We start from the raw sequence: 21,823 nt of genomic DNA, 5'->3' as shown, positions 1-21,823 counted from the left end.
ACACCAATCTTCTTTGGTTTCCTGTGAGGTGTTTCTTTGATCCCCATCTCTTGCTATGAACTGGCAAAACAGCATAATCCCCTTGACAATCTTGATTTCTCAAGGAAAATGAGACAACACTATACACCATCCAAGATATTAAAATATTGTCAAGGCCCAACGCGGCTGAATACTCTGAGGAGATGGCCTGTGAGGTGCCGCCTTTCAACTTTTCCCCCTTAGTATGGTGGTCAGTAACATGCGGGAGACTGCGGAGGGGGTCATTTTTTTAATTGGGAACTGATGTCCTTTTACTCAATTCGGGAACCTCACAAGCCAAATTTGTAGTATTTTGCACGAATTCCAAGAGATGTTTACAAGTCGACGGTGAAGTGGAAGCTCGTATTGAGTTTGCTAGAGAATGATTTGCCAAGCCTTCGATAGCTCAGTTGGTAGAGCGGAGGACTGTAGTGGTACAACAGGCATCCTTAGGTCGCTGGTTCACATCCGGATCGAAGGACTTTTGCCAAATGCAAATTTTATTGAATACTTGGAAAGTAAAATAACAGACAATTTATAATTATATTATATTTCATCACTGGAAATAGATGCCTTTTGCTTTGAGGCTGTGGCCACGTTATTTTTCTGTCCGACACCAATCTTCGTTGGTTTCCTGTGAGGTATTTTGGATCCCCATCTCTTGCTATGAACTGACAAAACAGCAGAATCCCCTTGACAATCTTGATTTCTCAAGGGAAATGGGAGAACACTATACACCATCCAAGATATTAAAATATTGTCAAGGCCGAACACTGATGAATACTCTGAGGAGATGGCCTGTGAGGCGCCGCCTTTCAACTTTTCCTCCTTAGTATGGTGGTCAGTAACATGCGGGAGACTGCGGAGGGAGTCATTTTTTTAATTGTGAACTGATGTGCTTTTACTCAATTCGGGAACCTCACAAGCCAAATTTGTAGTATTTTGCACGAATTGCAAGAGATGTTTGCATGTCGACGGTTGAAGTGGAAGCTCGAATTGAGCTTGCTAGAGAACGGTTTGCCAAGCCTTCGATAGCTCAGTTGGTAGAGGAGAGGACTGTAGTGGTAAAACAGGCATCCTTAGGTCGCTGGTTCAAATCCGGCTCGAAGGACTTTTGCCAAATGCAAATTTTATTGAATACTTGGAAAGTAAAATACTTGGAAAATAACATAACAGACAATTTATAATTATATTATATTTCATCACTGAAAATAGATGCCTTTTGCTTTGAGGCTGTGGCCACATTATTTTTCTGTCCAACACCAATCTTCTTTGGTTTCCTGTGAGGTGTTTTTTTGATCCCCATCTCTTGCTATGAACTGGCAAAACAGCATAATCCCCTTGACAATCTTGATTTCTCAAGGAAAATGAGAGAACACTATACACCATCCAAGATATTAAAATATTGTCAAGGCCCAACGCGGCTGAATACTCTGAGGAGATGGCCTGTGAGGTGCCGCCTTTCAACTTTTCCCCCTTAGTATGGTGGTCAGTAACATGCGGGAGACTGCGGAGGGGGTCATTTTTTTAATTGGGAACTGATGTGCTTTTACTCAATTCGGGAACCTCACAAGCCAAATTTGTAGTATTTTGCACGAATTGCAAGAGATGTTTACAAGTCGATGGTAGAAGTGGAAGCTTGTATTGAGTTTGCTAGAGAATGATTTGCCAAGCCTTCCATAGCTCAGTTGGTAGAGCGGAGGACTGTAGTGGTACAACAGGCATCCTTAGGTCGCTGGTTCAAATCCGGCTCGAAGGACTTTTGCCAAATGCAAATTTTATTGAATACTTGGAAAGTAAAATACTTGGAAAGTAAAATAACAGACAATTTATAATTATATTATATTTCATCACTGAAAATAGATGCCTTTTGCTTTGAGGCTGTGGCCACGTTATGTTTCTGTCCAACACAAATCTTCATTGGTTTCATGTGAGGTGTTTTGGATCCCCATCTCTTGCTATGAACTGGCAAAACAGCAGAATCCCCTTGACAATCTTGATTTCTCAAGGGAAATGGGAGAACACTATACACCATCCAAGATATTAAAATATTGTCAAGGCCCAACACGGCTGAATACTCTGCGGAGATGGCATGTGAGGCGCCGCCTTTCAACTTTTCCCCCTTAGTATGGTGGTCAGTAACATGCGGGAGACTGCGGAGGGGGTCATTTTTTTAATTTTGAACTGATGTGCTTTTGCTCAATTCGGGAACCTCACAAGCCAAATTTGTAGTATTTTGCACGAATTGCAAGAGATGTTTGAATGTCGACGGTTGAAGTGGAAGCTCGTATTGAGCTTGCTAGAGACTGATTTGCCAAGCCTTCGATAGCTCAGTTGGTAGAGCAGAGGACTGTAGTGGTGAAACAGGCATCCTTAGGTCGCTGGTTCAAATACAGATTGAAGGACTTTTGCCAAATGCAAATTTTATTGAATACTTGGAAAGTAAAATGCTTGGAAAATAAAATAACAGACAATTTATAATTATATTATATTTCATCACTGAAAATAGATGCCTTTTGCTTTGAGGCTGTGGCCACGTTATGTTTCTGTCCGACACCAATCTTCGTTGGTTTCCTGTGAGGTGTTTTGGATCCCCATCTCTTGCTATGAACTGACAAAACAGCAGAATCCCCTTGACAATCTTGATTTCTCAAGGGAAATGGGAGAACACTATACACCATCCAAGATATTAAAATATTGTCAAGGCCCAACACGCCTGAATACTCTGAGGAGATGGCCTGTGAGGCGCGCCTTTCAACTTTTCCCCCTTAGTATGGTGGTCAGTAACATGCGGGAGACTGCGGAGGGGGTCATTTTTTTAATTGGGAACTGATGTGCTTTTACTCAACTCGGGAACCTCACAAGCCAAATTTGTAGTATTTTGCACGAATTGCAAGAGATGTTTAGAAGTCGACGGTTGAAGTGGAAGCTCGTATTGAGTTTGCTAGAGAATGATTTGCCAAGCCTTCGATAGCTCGTCGCTGGTTCAAATCCGGCTCAAAGGACTTTTGCCAAATGCACATTTTATTGAATACTTGGAAAGTAAAATACTTGGAAAGTAAAATAACAGACAATTTATAATTATATTATATTTCATCACTGAAAATAGATGCCTTTTGCTTTGAGGCTGTGGCCACGTTATTTTTCTGTCCGACACCAATCTTCGTTGGTTTCCTGTGAGGTATTTTGGATCCCCATCTCTTGCTATGAACTGACAAAACAGCAGAATCCCCTTGACAATCTTGATTTCTCAAGGGAAATGGGAGAACACTATACACCATCCAAGATATTAAAATATTGTCAAGGCCGAACACTGAGGAGATGGCCTGTGAGGCGCCACCTTTCAACTTTTCCTCCTTAGTATGGTGGTCAGTAACATGCGGGAGACTGCGGAGGGGGTCATTTTTTTAATTGTGAACTGATGTGCTTTTACTCAATTCGGGAACCTCACAAGCCAAATTTGTAGTATTTTGCACAAATTGCAAGAGATGTTTGAATGTCGACGGTTGAAGTGGAAGCTCGTATTGAGCTTGCTAGAGACTGATTTGCCAAGCCTTCGATAGTTCAGTTGGTACAGCGGAGGACTGTAGTGGTCAAACAGGCATCCTTAGGTCGCTGGTTCAAATCCGGCTCGAAGGACTTTTGCCAAATGCACATTTTATTGAATACTTGGAAAGTAAAATACTTGGAAAGTAAAATAGCAGACAATTTATAATTATATTATATTTCATCACTGAAAATCGATGCCTTTTGCTTTGAGGCTGTGACCATGTTATTTTTCTGTCCAACACGAATCTTCATTGGTTTCCTGTGAGGTGTTTTGGATCCCCATCTCTTGCTATGAACTGGCAAAACAGCAGAATCCCCTTGACAATCTTGATTTCTCAAGGGCAATGAGAGAACACTATACACCATCCAAGATATTAAAATATTGTCAAGGCCCAACACGGCTGAATACTCTGAGGAGATGGCCTGTGAGGCGCCGCCTTTCAACTTTTCCCCCTTAGTATGTTGGTCAGTAACATGCGGGAGACTGCGGAGGGGGTCATTTTTTTAATTGTGAACTGATGTGATTTTGCTCAATTCGGGAACCTCACAAGCCAAATTTGTAGTATTTTGCACGAATTGCAAGAGATGTTTGAATGTCGACGGTTGAAGTGGAAGCTCGTATTGAGCTTGCTAGAGACTGATTTGCCAGGCCTTCGATAGCTCAGTTGGTAGAGCGGAGGACTGTAGTGGTAAAACAGGCATCCTTAGGTCGCTGGTTCAAATCTGGCTCGAAGGACTCTTGCCAAATGCACATTTTATTGAATACTTGGAAAGTAAAATACTTGGAAAGTAAAATAACAGACGATTTATAATTATATTATATTTCATCACTGAAAATAGATGCCTTTTGCTTTGAGGCTGTGGCCACGTTATTTTTCTGTCCAACACGAATCTTCATTGGTTTCCTGTCAGGTATTTTGGATCCCCATCTCTTGCTATGAACTGGCAAAACAGCAGAATCCCCTTGACAATCTTGATTTCTCAAGGGAAATGAGAGAACACTATACACCATCCAAGATATTAAAATATTGTCAAGGCCCAACACGGCTGAATACTCTGAGGAGATGGCCTGTGAGGCGCCGCCTTTCAACTTTTCCCCCTTAGTATAGTGGTCATTAACATGCGGGAGACTGCGGAGGGGGTCATTTTTTTAATTGGGAACTGATGTGCTTTTACTCAATTCGGGAACCTCACAAGCCAAATTTGTAGTATTTTGCACGAATTGCAAGAGATGTTTACAAGTCGACGGTTGAAGTGGAAGCTCGTATTGAGTTTGCTAGAGAATGATTTGCCAAGCCTTCGATAGCTCAGTTGGTAGAGCGGAGGACTGTAGTGGTAAAACAGGCATCCTTAGGTCGCTGGTTCAAATCCGGCTCAAAGGACTTTTGCCAAATGCAAATTTTATTGAATACTTGGAAAGTAAAATACTTGGAAAGTAAAATAACAGACAGTTTATAATTATATTATATTTCATCACTGAAAATAGATGCCTTTTGCTTTGAGGCTGTGGCCACGTTATTTTTCTGTCCGACACCAATCTTCGTTGGTTTCCTGTGAGGTGTTTTGGATCCCCATCTCTTGCTATGAACTGACAAAACAGCAGAATCCCCTTGACAATCTTGATTTCTCAAGGGAAATGGGAGAACACCATACACCATCCAAGATATTAAAATATTGTCAAGGCCGAACACTGATGAATACTCTGAGGAGATGGCCTGTGAGGCGCCGCCTTTCAACTTTTCCTCCTTAGTATGGTGGTCAGTAACATGCGGGAGACTGCGGAGTCGGTCATTTTTTTAATTGGGAACTGATGTGCTTTTACTCAATTCGGGAACCTCACAAGCCAAATTTGTAGTATTTTGCACGAATTGCAAGAGATGTTTGCATGTCGACGGTTGAAGTGGAAGCTCGAATTGAGCTTGCTAGAGAACGGTTTGCCAAGCCTTCGATAGCTCAGTTGGTAGAGGAGAGGACTGTAGTGGTAAAACAGGCATCCTTAGGTCGCTGGTTCAAATCCGGCTCGAAGGACTTTTGCCAAATGCAAATTTTATTGAATACTTGGAAAGTAAAATACTTGGAAAATAACATAACAGACAATTTATAATTATATTATATTTCATCACTGAAAATAGATGCCTTTTGCTTTGAGGCTGTGGCCACATTATTTTTCTGTCCAACACCAATCTTCTTTGGTTTCCTGTGAGGTGTTTTTTTGATCCCCATCTCTTGCTATGAACTGGCAAAACAGCAGAATCCCCTTGACAATCTCGATTTCTCAAGGGAAATGGGAGAACACTATACACCATCCAAGACATTAAAATATTGTCAAGGCCCAACACGGCTGAATACTCTGAGGAGATGGCTTGTGAGGCGCGCCTTTCAACTTTTCCCCCTTAGTATGGTGGTCAGTAACATGCGGGAGACTGCGGAGGGGGTCATTTTTTTAATTGGGAACTGTGTGCTTTTACTCAATTCGGGAACCTCACAAGCCAAATTTGTAGTATTTTGCACGAATTGCAAGAGATGTTTACAAGTCGACGGTTGAAGTGGAAGCTCGTATTGAGTTTGCTAGAGAATGATTTGCCAAGCCTTCGATAGCTCGTCGCTGGTTCAAATCCGGCTCAAAGGACTTTTGCCAAATGCACATTTTATTGAATACTTGGAAAGTAAAATACTTGGAAAGTAAAATAACAGACAATTTATAATTATATTATATTTCATCACTGAAAATAGATGCCTTTTGCTTTGAGGCTGTGGCCACGTTATTTTTCTGTCCGACACCAATCTTCGTTGGTTTCCTGTGAGGTATTTTGGATCCCCATCTCTTGCTATGAACTGACAAAACAGCAGAATCCCCTTGACAATCTTGATTTCTCAAGGGAAATGGGAGAACACTATACACCATCCAAGATATTAAAATATTGTCAAGGCCGAACACTGATGAATACTCTGAGGAGATGGCCTGTGAGGCGCCGCCTTTCAACTTTTCCCCCTTAGTATGGTGGTCAGTAAAATGCGGGAGACTGCGGAGGGGGTCATTTTTTTAATTGGGAACTGATGTGCTTTTACTCAATTCGGGAACCTCACAAGCCAAATTTGTAGTATTTTGCACGAATTGCAAGAGATGTTTACAAGTCGGCGGTTGAAGTGGAAGCTCGTATTGAGTTTGCTAGAGTTCATTTGCCAAGCCTTTGATAGCTCAGTTGGTAGAGCGGAGGACTGTAGTGGTAAAACAGGAATCCTTAGGTCGCTGGTTCAAATCCGGCTCGAAGGACTTTTGCCAAATGCACATTTCATTGAATACTTGGAAAGTAAAATACTTGGAAAGTAAAATAACAGACAATTTATAATTATATTATATTTAATCACTGAAAATAGATGCCTTTTGCTTTGAGGCTGTGGCCACGTTATTTTTCTGTCCGACACCAATCTTCGTTGGTTTCCTGTGAGGTATTTTGGATCCCCATCTCTTGCTATGAACTGACAAAACAGCAGAATCCCCTTGACAATCTTGATTTCTCAAGGGAAATGGGAGAACACTATACACCATCCAAGATATTAAAATATTGTCAAGGCCGAACACTGATGAATACTCTGAGGAGATGGCCTGTGAGGCGCCGCCTTTCAACTTTTCCTCCTTTGTATGGTGGTCAGTAACATGCGGGAGACTGCGGAGGGGGTCATTTTTTTAATTGTGAACTGATGTGCTTTTACTCAATTCGGGAACTTCACAAGCCAAATTTGTAGTATTTTGCACGAATTGCAAGATATGTTTGAATGTCGACGGTTGAAGTGGAAGCTCATATTGAGCTTGCTCGAGACTGATTTGCCAAGCCTTTGATAGCTCAGTTGGTAGAGCGGAGGACTGTAGTGGTAAAACAGGCATCCTTAGGTCGCTGGTTCAAATCCGGCTCGAAGGACTTTTGCCAAATGCACATTTTATTGAATACTTGTAAAGTAAAATACTTGGAAAATAACATAACAGACAATTTATAATTATATTATATTTCATCACTGAAAATAGATGCCTTTTGCTTTGAGGCTGTGTCCACATTATTTTTCTGTCCAACACCAATCTTCTTTGGTTTCCTGTGAGGTGTTTTTTTGATCCCCATCTCTTGCTATGAACTGGCAAAACAGCAGAATCCCCTTGACAATCTCGATTTCTCAAGGGAAATGGGAGAACACTATACACCATCCAAGACATTAAAATATTGTCAAGGCCCAACACGGCTGAATACTCTGAGGAGATGGCTTGTGAGGCGCGCCTTTCAACTTTTCCCCCTTAGTATGGTGGTCAGTAACATGCGGGAGACTGCGGAGGGGGTCATTTTTTTAATTGGGAACTGTGTGCTTTTACTCAATTCGGGAACCTCACAAGCCAAATTTGTAGTATTTTGCACGAATTGCAAGAGATGTTTACAAGTCGACGGTTGAAGTGGAAGCTCGTATTGAGTTTGCTAGAGAATGATTTGCCAAGCCTTCGATAGCTCGTCGCTGGTTCAAATCCGGCTCAAAGGACTTTTGCCAAATGCACATTTTATTGAATACTTGGAAAGTAAAATACTTGGAAAGTAAAATAACAGACAATTTATAATTATATTATATTTCATCACTGAAAATAGATGCCTTTTGCTTTGAGGCTGTGGCCACGTTATTTTTCTGTCCGACACCAATCTTCGTTGGTTTCCTGTGAGGTATTTTGGATCCCCATCTCTTGCTATGAACTGACAAAACAGCAGAATCCCCTTGACAATCTTGATTTCTCAAGGGAAATGGGAGAACACTATACACCATCCAAGATATTAAAATATTGTCAAGGCCGAACACTGATGAATACTCTGAGGAGATGGCCTGTGAGGCGCCGCCTTTCAACTTTTCCCCCTTAGTATGGTGGTCAGTAACATGCGGGAGACTGCGGAGGGGGTCATTTTTTTAATTGGGAACTGATGTGCTTTTACTCAATTCGGGAACCTCACAAGCCAAATTTGTAGTATTTTGCACGAATTGCAAGAGATGTTTACAAGTCGGCGGTTGAAGTGGAAGCTCGTATTGAGTTTGCTAGAGTTCATTTGCCAAGCCTTTGATAGCTCAGTTGGTAGAGCGGAGGACTGTAGTGGTAAAACAGGAATCCTTAGGTCGCTGGTTCAAATCCGGCTCGAAGGACTTTTGCCAAATGCACATTTCATTGAATACTTGGAAAGTAAAATACTTGGAAAGTAAAATAACAGACAATTTATAATTATATTATATTTAATCACTGAAAATAGATGCCTTTTGCTTTGAGGCTGTGGCCACGTTATTTTTCTGTCCGACACCAATCTTCGTTGGTTTCCTGTGAGGTATTTTGGATCCCCATCTCTTGCTATGAACTGACAAAACAGCAGAATCCCCTTGACAATCTTGATTTCTCAAGGGAAATGGGAGAACACTATACACCATCCAAGATATTAAAATATTGTCAAGGCCGAACACTGATGAATACTCTGAGGAGATGGCCTGTGAGGCGCCGCCTTTCAACTTTTCCTCCTTTGTATGGTGGTCAGTAACATGCGGGAGACTGCGGAGGGGGTCATTTTTTTAATTGTGAACTGATGTGCTTTTACTCAATTCGGGAACTTCACAAGCCAAATTTGTAGTATTTTGCACGAATTGCAAGATATGTTTGAATGTCGACGGTTGAAGTGGAAGCTCGTATTGAGCTTGCTCGAGACTGATTTGCCAAGCCTTTGATAGCTCAGTTGGTAGAGCGGAGGACTGTAGTGGTAAAACAGGCATCCTTAGGTCGCTGGTTCAAATCCGGCTCGAAGGACTTTTGCCAAATGCACATTTTATTGAATACTTGTAAAGTAAAATACTTGGAAAGTAAAATAACAGACAATTTATAATTATATTATATTTCATCACTGAAAATAGATGCCTTTTGCTTTGAGGCTGTGACCACCTTATTTTTCTGTCCAACACGAATCTTCATTGGTTTCCTGTGAGGTGTTTTGGATCCCCATCTCTTGCTATGAACTGGCAAAACAGCAGAATCCCCTTGACAATCTTGATTTCTCAAGGGAAATGAGAGAACACTATACACCATCCAAGATATTAAAATATTGTCAAGGCCCAACACGGCTGAATACTCTGAGGAGATGGCCTGTGAGGCGCCGCCTTTCAACTTTTCCCCCTTAGTATGGTGGTCAGTAACATGCGGGAGACTGCGGAGGGGGTCATTTTTTTAATTGTGAACTGATGTGCTTTTACTCTATTCGGGAATCTCACAAGCCAAATTTGTAGTATTTTGCACGAATTGCAAGAGATGTTTGAATGTCGACGGTTGAAGTGGAAGCTCGTATTGAGCTTGCTAGAAACTGATTTGCCAAGCCTTCGATAGCTCAGTTGGTAGAGCAGAGGACTGTAGTGGTAAAACAGGCATCCTTAGGTCGCTGGTTCAAATCCAGATTGAAGGACTTTTGCCAAATGCAAATTTTATTGAATACTTGGAAAGTGAAATGCTTGGAAAATAAAATAACAGACAATTTATAATTATATTATATTTCATCACTGAAAATAGATGCCTTTTGCTTTGAGGCTGTGGCCACGTTATTTTTCTGTCCAACACGAATCTTCATTGGTTTCCTGTCAGGTGTTTTGGATCCCCATCTCTTGCTATGAACTGGCAAAACAGCAGAATCCCCTTGACAATCTTGATTTCTCAAGGGAAATGGGAGAACACTATACACCATCCAAGATATTAAAATATTGTCAAGGCCCAACACGGCTGAATACTCTGAGGAGATGGCCTGTGAGGCGCGCCTTTCAACTTTTCCCCCTTAGTATGGTGGTCATTAACATGCGGGAGACTGCGGAGGGGGTCATTTATTTAATCGGGAACTGATGTGCTTTTACTCAATTCGGGAACCTCACAAGCCAAATTTGTAGTATTTTGCACGAATTGCAAGAGATGTTTACAAGTCGACGGTTGAAGTGGAAGCTCATATTGAGTTTGCTAGAGAATGATTTGCCAAGCCTTCGATAGCTCAGTTGGTAGAGTGGAGGACTGTAGTGGTAAAACAGGCATCCTTAGGTCGCTGGTTCAAATCCGGCTCGAAGGACTTTTGCCAAATGCAAATTTTATTGAATACTTGGAAAGTAAAATACTTGGAAAGTAAAATAACAGACAATTTATAATTATATTATATTTCATCACTGAAAATAGATGCCTTTTGCTTTGAGGCTGTGGCCACGTTATTTTTCTGTCCGACACCAATCTTCGTTGGTTTCCTGTGAGGTGTTTTGGATCCCCAACTCTTGCTATGAACTGACAAAACAGCAGAATCCCCTTGACAATCTTGATTTCTCAAGGGAAATGGGAGAACACCATACACCATCCAAGATATTAAAATATTGTCAAGGCCGAACACTGATGAATACTCTGAGGAGATGGCCTGTGAGGCGCCGCCTTTCAACTTTTCCTCCTTAGTATGGTGGTCAGTAACATGCGGGAGACTGCAGAGGCGGTCATTTTTTTAATTGGGAACTGATGTGCTTTTACTCAATTCGGGAACCTCACGAGCCAAATTTGTAGTATTTTGCACGAATTGCAAGAGATGTTTGCATGTCGACGGTTGAAGTGGAAGCTCGAATTGAGCTTGCTAGAGAACGGTTTGCCAAGCCTTCGATAGCTCAGTTGGTAGAGGGGAGGACTGTAGTGGTAAAACAGGCATCCTTAGGTCGCTGGTTCAAATCCGGCTCGAAGGACTTTTGCCAAATGCAAATTTTATTGAATACTTGGAAAGTAAAATACTTGGAAAATAACATAACAGACAATTTATAATTATATTATATTTCATCACTGAAAATAGATGCCTTTTGCTTTGAGGCTGTGGCCACATTATTTTTCTGTCCAACACCAATCTTCTTTGGTTTCCTGTGAGGTGTTTCTTTGATCCCCATCTCTTGCTATGAACTGGCAAAACAGCATAATCCCCTTGACAATCTTGATTTCTCAAGGAAAATGAGAGAACACTATACACCATCCAAGATATTAAAATATTGTCAAGGCCCAACGCGGCTGAATACTCTGAGGAGATGGCCTGTGAGGTGCCGCCTTTCAACTTTTCCACCTTAGTATGGTGGTCAGTAACATGCGGGAGACTGCGGAGGGGGTCATTTTTTTAATTGGGAACTGATGTCCTTTTACTCAATTCGGGAACCTCACAAGCCAAATTTGTAGTATTTTGCACGAATTGCAAGAGATGTTTACAAGTCGACGGTGAAGTGGAAGCTCGTATTGAGTTTGTTAGAGAATGATTTGCCAAGCCTTCGATAGCTCAGTTGGTAGAGCGGAGGACTGTAGTGGTACAACAGGCATCCTTAGGTCGCTGGTTCACATCCGGATCCAAGGACTTTTGCCAAATGCAAATTTTATTGAATACTTGGAAAGTAAAATAACAGACAATTTATAATTATATTATATTTCATCACTGGAAATAGATGCCTTTTGCTTTGAGGCTGTGGCCACGTTATTTTTCTGTCCGACACCAATCTTCGTTGGTTTCCTGTGAGGTATTTTGGATCCCCATCTCTTGCTATGAACTGACAAAACAGCAGAATCCCCTTGACAATCTTGATTTCTCAAGGGAAATGGGAGAACACTATACACCATCCAAGATATTAAAATATTGTCAAGGCCGAACACTGATGAATACTCTGAGGAGATGGCCTGTGAGGCGCCGCCTTTCAACTTTTCCTCCTTAGTATGGTGGTCAGTAACATGCGGGAGACTGCGGAGGGAGTCATTTTTTTAATTGTGAACTGATGTGCTTTTACTCAATTCGGGAACCTCACAAGCCAAATTTGTAGTATTTTGCACGAATTGCAAGAGATGTTTGAATGTCGACGGTTGAAGTGGAAGCTCGTATTGAGCTTGCTAGAGACTGATTTGCCAAGCCTTCGATAGCTCAGTTGGTAGAGCGGAGGACTGTAGTGGTAAAACAGGCATCCTTAGGTCGCTGGTTCAAATCCGGCTCGAAGGACTTTTGCCAAATGCACATTTTATTGAATACTTGGAAAGTAAAATACTTGGAAAGTAAAATAGCAGACAATTTATAATTATATTATATTTCATCACTGAAAATAGATGCCTTTTGCTTTGAGGCTGTGACAATGTTATTTTTCTGTCCAACACGAATCTTCATTGGTTTCCTGTGAGGTGTTTGGGATCCCCATCTCTTGCTATGAACTGGCAAAACAGCAGAATCCCCTTGACAATCTTGATTTCTCAAGGGAAATGAGAGAACACTATACACCATCCAAGATATTAAAATATTGTCAAGGCCCAACACGGCTGAATACTCTGAGGAGATGGCCTGTGAGGCGCCGCCTTTCAACTTTTCCCCCTTAGTATGTAGGTCAGTAGCATGCGGGAGACTGCGGAGGGGGTCATTTTTTTAATTGTGAACTGATGTGCTTTTGCTCAATTCGGGAACCTCACAAGCCAAATTTGTAGTATTTTGCACGAATTGCAAGAGATGTTTGAATGTCGACGGTTGAAGTGGAAGCTCGTATTGAGCTTGCTAGAGCTTGATTTGCCAAGCCTTCGATAGCTCAGTTGGTAGAGCAGAGGACTGTAGTGGTAAAAGAGGCACCTTTAGGTCGCTGGTTCAAATCCAGATTGAAGGACTTTTGCCAAATGCAAATTTTATTGAATACTTGGAAAGTAAAATGCTTGGAAAATAAAATAACAGACAATTTATAATTATATTATATTTCATCACTGAAAATAGATGCCTTTTGCTTTGAGGCTGTGGCCACGTTATGTTTCTGTCCGACACCAATCTTCGTTGGTTTCCTGTGAGGTGTTTTGGATCCCCATCTCTTGCTATGAACTGACAAAACAGCAGAATCCCCTTGACAATCTTGATTTCTCAAGGGAAATGCGAGAACACTATACACCATCCAAGATATTAAAATATTGTCAAGGCCCAACACGGCTGAATACTCTGAGGAGATGGCCTGTGAGGCGCGCCTTTCAACTTTTCCCCCTTAGTATTTTGGTCAGTAACATGCGGGAGACTGCGGAGGGGGTCATTTTTTTAATTGGGAACTGATGTGCTTTTACTCAATTCGGGAACCTCACAAGCCAAATTTGTAGTATTTTGCACGAATTGCAAGAGATGTTTACAAGTCGACGGTTGAAGTGGAAGCTCGTATTGAGTTTGCTAGAGAATGATTTGCCAAGCCTTCGATAGCTCGTCGCTGGTTCAAATCCGGCTCGAAGGACTTTTGCCAAATGCACATTTTATTGAATACTTGGAAAGTAAAATACTTGGAAAGTAAAATAACAGACAATTTATAATTATATTATATTTCATCACTGAAAATAGATGCCTTTTGCTTTGAGGCTGTGACCATGTTATTTTTCTGTCCAACACGAATCTTCATTGGTTTCCTGTGAGGTGTTTTGGATCCCCATCTCTTGCTATGAACTGGCAAAACAGCAGAATCCCCTTGACAATCTTGATTTCTCAAGGGAAATGAGAGAACACTATACACCATCCAAGATATTAAAATATTGTCAAGGCCCAACACGGCTGAATACTCTGAGGAGATGGCCTGTGAGGCGCCGCCTTTCAACTTTTCCCCCTTAGTATAGTGGTCATTAACATGCGGGAGACTGCGGAGGGGGGTCATTTTTTTAATTCGGAACTGATGTGCTTTTACTCAATTCGGGAACCTCACAAGCCAAATTTGTAGTTAAAATATTGTCAAGGCCCAACACGGCTGAATACTCTGAGGAGATGGCCTGTGAGGCGCCGCCTTTCAACTTTTCCCCCTTAGTATGGTGGTCATTAACATGCAGGAGACTGCGGAGGGGGTCATTTTTTTAATTCAGAACTGATGTGCTTTTACTCAATTCGGGAACCTCACAAGCCAAATTTGTAGTATTTTGCACGAATTGCAAGAGATGTTTACAAGTCGACGGTTGAAGTGGAAGCTCGTATTGAGTTTGCTAGAGAATGATTTGCCAAGCCTTCGAAAGCTCAGTTGGTAGAGCGGAGGACTGTAGTGGTTAAACAGGCATCCTTAGGTCGCTGGTTCAAATCCGGCTCGAAGGACTTTTGCCAAATGCAAATTTTATTGAATACTTGGAAAGTAAAATACTTGGAAAATAAAATAACAGACAATTTATAATTATATTATATTTCATCACTGAAAATAGATGCCTTTTGCTTTGAGGCTGTGGCCACGTTATTTTTCTGTCCAACACGAATCTTCATTGGTTTCCTGTCAGGTGTTTTGGATCCCCATCTCTTGCTATGAACTGGCAAAACAGCAGAATCCCCTTGACAATCTTGATTTCTCAAGGGAAATGGGAGAACACTATACACCATCCAAGATATTAAAATATTGTCAAGGCCCAACACGGCTGAATACTCTGAGGAGATGGCCTGTGAGGCGCGCCTTTCAACTTTTCCCCCTTAGTATGGTGGTCATTAACATGCGGGAGACTGCGGAGGGGGTCATTTATTTAATCGGGAACTGATGTGCTTTTACTCAATTCGGGAACCTCACAAGCCAAATTTGTAGTATTTTGCACGAATTGCAAGAGATGTTTACAAGTCGACGGTTGAAGTGGAAGCTCATATTGAGTTTGCTAGAGAATGATTTGCCAAGCCTTCGATAGCTCAGTTGGTAGAGTGGAGGACTGTAGTGGTAAAACAGGCATCCTTAGGTCGCTGGTTCAAATCCGGCTCGAAGGACTTTTGCCAAATGCAAATTTTATTGAATACTTGGAAAGTAAAATACTTGGAAAGTAAAATAACAGACAATTTATAATTATATTATATTTCATCACTGAAAATAGATGCCTTTTGCTTTGAGGCTGTGGCCACGTTATTTTTCTGTCCGACACCAATCTTCGTTGGTTTCCTGTGAGGTGTTTTGGATCCCCATCTCTTGCTATGAACTGACAAAACAGCAGAATCCCCTTGACAATCTTGATTTCTCAAGGGAAATGGGAGAACACCATACACCATCCAAGATATTAAAATATTGTCAAGGCCGAACACTGATGAATACTCTGAGGAGATGGCCTGTGAGGCGCCGCCTTTCAACTTTTCCTCCTTAGTATGGTGGTCAGTAACATGCGGGAGACTGCAGAGGCGGTCATTTTTTTAATTGGGAACTGATGTGCTTTTACTCAATTCGGGAACCTCACGAGCCAAATTTGTAGTATTTTGCACGAATTGCAAGAGATGTTTGCATGTCGACGGTTGAAGTGGAAGCTCGAATTGAGCTTGCTAGAGAACGGTTTGCCAAGCCTTCGATAGCTCAGTTGGTAGAGGGGAGGACTGTAGTGGTAAAACAGGCATCCTTAGGTCGCTGGTTCAAATCCGGCTCGAAGGACTTTTGCCAAATGCAAATTTTATTGAATACTTGGAAAGTAAAATACTTGGAAAATAACATAACAGACAATTTATAATTATATTATATTTCATCACTGAAAATAGATGCCTTTTGCTTTGAGGCTGTGGCCACATTATTTTTCTGTCCAACACCAATCTTCTTTGGTTTCCTGTGAGGTGTTTCTTTGATCCCCATCTCTTGCTATGAACTGGCAAAACAGCATAATCCCCTTGACAATCTTGATTTCTCAAGGAAAATGAGAGAACACTATACACCATCCAAGATATTAAAATATTGTCAAGGCCCAACGCGGCTGAATACTCTGAGGAGATGGCCTGTGAGGTGCCGCCTTTCAACTTTTCCACCTTAGTATGGTGGTCAGTAACATGCGGGAGACTGCGGAGGGGGTCATTTTTTTAATTGGGAACTGATGTCCTTTTACTCAATTCGGGAACCTCACAAGCCAAATTTGTAGTATTTTGCACGAATTGCAAGAGATGTTTACAAGTCGACGGTGAAGTGGAAGCTCGTATTGAGTTTGTTAGAGAATGATTTGCCAAGCCTTCGATAGCTCAGTTGGTAGAGCGGAGGACTGTAGTGGTACAACAGGCATCCTTAGGTCGCTGGTTCACATCCGGATCCAAGGACTTTTGCCAAATGCAAATTTTATTGAATACTTGGAAAGTAAAATAACAGACAATTTATAATTATATTATATTTCATCACTGGAAATAGATGCCTTTTGCTTTGAGGCTGTGGCCACGTTATTTTTCTGTCCGACACCAATCTTCGTTGGTTTCCTGTGAGGTATTTTGGATCCCCATCTCTTGCTATGAACTGACAAAACAGCAGAATCCCCTTGACAATCTTGATTTCTCAAGGGAAATGGGAGAACACTATACACCATCCAAGATATTAAAATATTGTCAAGGCCGAACACTGATGAATACTCTGAGGAGATGGCCTGTGAGGCGCCGCCTTTCAACTTTTCCTCCTTAGTATGGTGGTCAGTAACATGCGGGAGACTGCGGAGGGAGTCATTTTTTTAATTGTGAACTGATGTGCTTTTACTCAATTCGGGAACCTCACAAGCCAAATTTGTAGTATTTTGCACGAATTGCAAGAGATGTTTGAATGTCGACGGTTGAAGTGGAAGCTCGTATTGAGCTTGCTAGAGACTGATTTGCCAAGCCTTCGATAGCTCAGTTGGTAGAGCGGAGGACTGTAGTGGTAAAACAGGCATCCTTAGGTCGCTGGTTCAAATCCGGCTCGAAGGACTTTTGCCAAATGCACATTTTATTGAATACTTGGAAAGTAAAATACTTGGAAAGTAAAATAGCAGACAATTTATAATTATATTATATTTCATCACTGAAAATAGATGCCTTTTGCTTTGAGGCTGTGACAATGTTATTTTTCTGTCCAACACGAATCTTCATTGGTTTCCTGTGAGGTGTTTGGGATCCCCATCTCTTGCTATGAACTGGCAAAACAGCAGAATCCCCTTGACAATCTTGATTTCTCAAGGGAAATGAGAGAACACTATACACCATCCAAGATATTAAAATATTGTCAAGGCCCAACACGGCTGAATACTCTGAGGAGATGGCCTGTGAGGCGCCACCTTTCAACTTTTCCCCCTTAGTATGTAGGTCAGTAGCATGCGGGAGACTGCGGAGGGGGTCATTTTTTTAATTGTGAACTGATGTGCTTTTGCTCAATTCGGGAACCTCACAAGCCAAATTTGTAGTATTTTGCACGAATTGCAAGAGATGTTTGAATGTCGACGGTTGAAGTGGAAGCTCGTATTGAGCTTGCTAGAGCTTGATTTGCCAAGCCTTCGATAGCTCAGTTGGTAGAGCAGAGGACTGTAGTGGTAAAAGAGGCACCTTTAGGTCGCTGGTTCAAATCCAGATTGAAGGACTTTTGCCAAATGCAAATTTTATTGAATACTTGGAAAGTAAAATGCTTGGAAAATAAAATAACAGACAATTTATAATTATATTATATTTCATCACTGAAAATAGATGCCTTTTGCTTTGAGGCTGTGGCCACGTTATGTTTCTGTCCGACACCAATCTTCGTTGGTTTCCTGTGAGGTGTTTTGGATCCCCATCTCTTGCTATGAACTGACAAAACAGCAGAATCCCCTTGACAATCTTGATTTCTCAAGGGAAATGCGAGAACACTATACACCATCCAAGATATTAAAATATTGTCAAGGCCCAACACGGCTGAATACTCTGAGGAGATGGCCTGTGAGGCGCGCCTTTCAACTTTTCCCCCTTAGTATTTTGGTCAGTAACATGCGGGAGACTGCGGAGGGGGTCATTTTTTTAATTGGGAACTGATGTGCTTTTACTCAATTCGGGAACCTCACAAGCCAAATTTGTAGTATTTTGCACGAATTGCAAGAGATGTTTACAAGTCGACGGTTGAAGTGGAAGCTCGTATTGAGTTTGCTAGAGAATGATTTGCCAAGCCTTCGATAGCTCGTCGCTGGTTCAAATCCGGCTCGAAGGACTTTTGCCAAATGCACATTTTATTGAATACTTGGAAAGTAAAATACTTGGAAAGTAAAATAACAGACAATTTATAATTATATTATATTTCATCACTGAAAATAGATGCCTTTTGCTTTGAGGCTGTGACCATGTTATTTTTCTGTCCAACACGAATCTTCATTGGTTTCCTGTGAGGTGTTTTGGATCCCCATCTCTTGCTATGAACTGGCAAAACAGCAGAATCCCCTTGACAATCTTGATTTCTCAAGGGAAATGAGAGAACACTATACACCATCCAAGATATTAAAATATTGTCAAGGCCCAACACGGCTGAATACTCTGAGGAGATGGCCTGTGAGGCGCCGCCTTTCAACTTTTCCCCCTTAGTATAGTGGTCATTAACATGCGGGAGACTGCGGAGGGGGGTCATTTTTTTAATTCGGAACTGATGTGCTTTTACTCAATTCGGGAACCTCACAAGCCAAATTTGTAGTTAAAATATTGTCAAGGCCCAACACGGCTGAATACTCTGAGGAGATGGCCTGTGAGGCGCCGCCTTTCAACTTTTCCCCCTTAGTATGGTGGTCATTAACATGCAGGAGACTGCGGAGGGGGTCATTTTTTTAATTCAGAACTGATGTGCTTTTACTCAATTCGGGAACCTCACAAGCCAAATTTGTAGTATTTTGCACGAATTGCAAGAGATGTTTACAAGTCGACGGTTGAAGTGGAAGCTCGTATTGAGTTTGCTAGAGAATGATTTGCCAAGCCTTCGAAAGCTCAGTTGGTAGAGCGGAGGACTGTAGTGGTTAAACAGGCATCCTTAGGTCGCTGGTTCAAATCCGGCTCGAAGGACTTTTGCCAAATGCAAATTTTATTGAATACTTGGAAAGTAAAATACTTGGAAAATAAAATAACAGACAATTTATAATTATATTATATTTCATCACTGAAAATAGATGCCTTTTGCTTTGAGGCTGTGGCCACGTTATGTTTCTGTCCAACACCAATCTTCATTGGTTTCCTGTGAGGTGTTTCGGACCCCCATCTCTTGCTATGAACTGGCAAAACAGCAGAATCCCCTTGACAATCTTGATTTCTCAAGGGAAATGAGAATACAGTATACACCATGCAAGATATTAAAATATTGTCAAGGCCCAACACGGCTGAATACTCTGAGGAGATGGCCTGTGAGGCGCCGCCTTTCAACTTTTCCCCCTTAGTATGGTGGTCAAAAACATGCGGGAGACTGCGGAGGGGGTCATTTTTTTAATTGGGAACTGATGTGCTTTTACTCAATTCGGGAACCTCACAAGCCAAATTTGTAGTATTTTGCACGAATTGCAAGAGATGTTTACAAGTCGACGGTTGAAGTGGAAGCTCGTATTGAGTTTGCTAGAGAACGATTTGCCAAGCCTTCGAAAGCTCAGTTGGTAGATCGGAGGACTGTAGTGGTTAAACAGGCATCCTTAGGTCGCTGGTTCAAATCCGGCTCGAAGGACTTTTGCCAAATGCAAATTTTATTGAATACTTGGAAAGTAAAATACTTGGAAAATAAAATAACAGACAATTTATAATTATATTATATTTCATCACTGAAAATAGATGCCTTTTGCTTTGAGGCTGTGGCCACGTTATGTTTCTGTCCAACATCAATCTTCATTGGTTTCCTGTGAGGTGTTTCGGACCCCCATCTCTTGCTATGAACTGGCAAAACAGCAAAATCCCCTTGACAATCTTGATTTCTCAAGGGAAATGAGAGTACAGTATACACCATGCAAGATATTAAAATATTGTCAAGGCCCAACACGGCTGAATACTCTGAGGAGATGGCCTGTGAGGCGCCGCCTTTCAACTTTTCCCCCTTAGTATTGTGGTCAAAAACATGCGGGAGACTGCGGAGGGGGTCATTTTTTTAATTGGGAACTGATGTGCTTTTACTCAATTCGGGAACGTCACAAGCCAAATTTGTAGTATTTTGCACGAATTGCAAGAGATGTTTACAAGTCGACGGTTGAAGTGGAAGCTCGTATTGAGTTTGCTAGAAAACGATTTGCCAAGCCTTCGATAGCTCAGTTGGTAGATCGGAGGACTGTAGTGGTAAAACAGGCATCCTTAGGTCGCTGGTTCAAATCCTGCTCGAAGGACTTTTGCCAAATGCACATTTTATTGAATACTTGGAAAGTAAAATACTTGGAAAGTAAAATAACAGACAATTTATAATTATATTATATTTCATCACTGAAAATAGATGCCTTTTGCTTTGAGGCTGTGGCCACGTTATTTTTCTGTCCGACACCAATCTTCGTTGGTTTCCTGTGAGGTATTTTGGATCCCCATCTCTTGCTATGAACTGACAAAACAGCAGAATCCCCTTGACAATCTTGATTTCTCAAGGGAAATGGGAGAACACTATACACCATCCAAGATATTAAAATATTGTCAAGGCCGAACACTGATGAATACTCTGAGGAGATGGCCTGTGAGGCGCCGCCTTTCAACTTTTCCTCCTTTGTATGGTGGTCAGTTACATGCGGGAGACTGCGGAGGGGGTCATTTTTTTAATTGTGAACTGATGTGCTTTTACTCAATTCGGGAACCTCACAAGCCAAATTTGTAGTATTTTGCACGAATTGCAAGAGATGTTTGAATGTCGACGGTTGAAGTGGAAGCTCGTATTGAGCTTGCTAGAGACTGATTTGCCAAGCCTTCGATAGCTCAGTTAGTAGAGCGGAGGACTGTAGTGGTAAAACAGGCATCCTTAGGTCGCTGGTTCAAATCCGGCTCGAAGGACTTTTGCCAAATGCACATTTTATTGAATACTTGGAAAGTAAAATACTTGGAAAGTAAAATAACAGACAATTTATAATTATATTATATTTCATCACTGAAAATAGATGCCTTTTGCTTTGAGGCTGTGACCACGTTATTTTTCTGTCCAACACGAATCTTCATTGGTTTCCTGTCAGGTGTTTTGGATCCCCATCTCTTGCTATGAACTGGCAAAACAGCAGAATCCCCTTGACAATCTTGATTTCTCAAGGGAAATGAGAGAACACTATACACCATCCAAGATATTAAAATATTGTCAAGGCCCAACACGGCTGAATACTCTGAGGAGATGGCCTGTGAGGCGCCGCCTTTCAACTTTTCCCCCTTAGTATAGTGGTCATTAACATGCGGGAGACTGCGGAGGGGGTCATTTTTTTAATTGGGAACTGATGTGCTTTTACTCAATTCGGGAACCTCACAAGCCAAATTTGTAGTATTTTGCACGAATTGCAAGAGATGTTTACAAGTCGACGGTTGAAGTGGAAGCTCGTATTGAGTTTGCTAGAGAATGATTTGTCAAG

The 21,823-nt window shown here is 41.5% G+C and overlaps 8 non-coding genes across 8 annotated transcripts; all 8 read left to right on the top strand.

Annotated features, from left to right (window-relative positions):
* Positions 1 to 6,755: 6,755 nt before the first annotated feature.
* Positions 6,756 to 6,841, top strand: TRNAY-GUA (transfer RNA tyrosine (anticodon GUA)). Its single transcript is given in 2 exon segments — positions 6,756 to 6,792; positions 6,806 to 6,841. It is a non-coding gene; the product is annotated as a tRNA-Tyr (tRNA).
* Positions 6,842 to 7,401: 560 nt separating this feature from the next.
* On the top strand, positions 7,402 to 7,487 carry TRNAY-GUA (transfer RNA tyrosine (anticodon GUA)). Its single transcript is given in 2 exon segments — positions 7,402 to 7,438; positions 7,452 to 7,487. It is a non-coding gene; the product is annotated as a tRNA-Tyr (tRNA).
* Positions 7,488 to 8,647: 1,160 nt separating this feature from the next.
* TRNAY-GUA (transfer RNA tyrosine (anticodon GUA)) lies at positions 8,648 to 8,733 on the top strand. Its single transcript is given in 2 exon segments — positions 8,648 to 8,684; positions 8,698 to 8,733. It is a non-coding gene; the product is annotated as a tRNA-Tyr (tRNA).
* A 560-nt stretch (positions 8,734 to 9,293) lies between these two features.
* On the top strand, positions 9,294 to 9,379 carry TRNAY-GUA (transfer RNA tyrosine (anticodon GUA)). Its single transcript is given in 2 exon segments — positions 9,294 to 9,330; positions 9,344 to 9,379. It is a non-coding gene; the product is annotated as a tRNA-Tyr (tRNA).
* A 1,205-nt stretch (positions 9,380 to 10,584) lies between these two features.
* On the top strand, positions 10,585 to 10,670 carry TRNAY-GUA (transfer RNA tyrosine (anticodon GUA)). The gene is given in 2 exon segments: positions 10,585 to 10,621; positions 10,635 to 10,670. It is a non-coding gene; the product is annotated as a tRNA-Tyr (tRNA).
* Positions 10,671 to 12,507: 1,837 nt separating this feature from the next.
* Positions 12,508 to 12,593, top strand: TRNAY-GUA (transfer RNA tyrosine (anticodon GUA)). Its single transcript is given in 2 exon segments — positions 12,508 to 12,544; positions 12,558 to 12,593. It is a non-coding gene; the product is annotated as a tRNA-Tyr (tRNA).
* Positions 12,594 to 15,234: 2,641 nt separating this feature from the next.
* Positions 15,235 to 15,320, top strand: TRNAY-GUA (transfer RNA tyrosine (anticodon GUA)). The gene is given in 2 exon segments: positions 15,235 to 15,271; positions 15,285 to 15,320. It is a non-coding gene; the product is annotated as a tRNA-Tyr (tRNA).
* A 1,837-nt stretch (positions 15,321 to 17,157) lies between these two features.
* Positions 17,158 to 17,243, top strand: TRNAY-GUA (transfer RNA tyrosine (anticodon GUA)). Its single transcript is given in 2 exon segments — positions 17,158 to 17,194; positions 17,208 to 17,243. It is a non-coding gene; the product is annotated as a tRNA-Tyr (tRNA).
* Positions 17,244 to 21,823: the final 4,580 nt, after the last annotated feature.

This window comes from Ambystoma mexicanum, chromosome 1p (genome assembly GCF_040938575.1).
Source record: "Ambystoma mexicanum isolate Mex_15411 chromosome 1p, UKY_AmexF1_1, whole genome shotgun sequence".
Classification (NCBI taxonomy): Eukaryota; Metazoa; Chordata; class Amphibia; order Caudata; family Ambystomatidae; genus Ambystoma; species Ambystoma mexicanum.
Note: the sequence above shows the minus strand (reverse complement) of the source record. Positions and strands in the feature narration are given on the sequence as shown.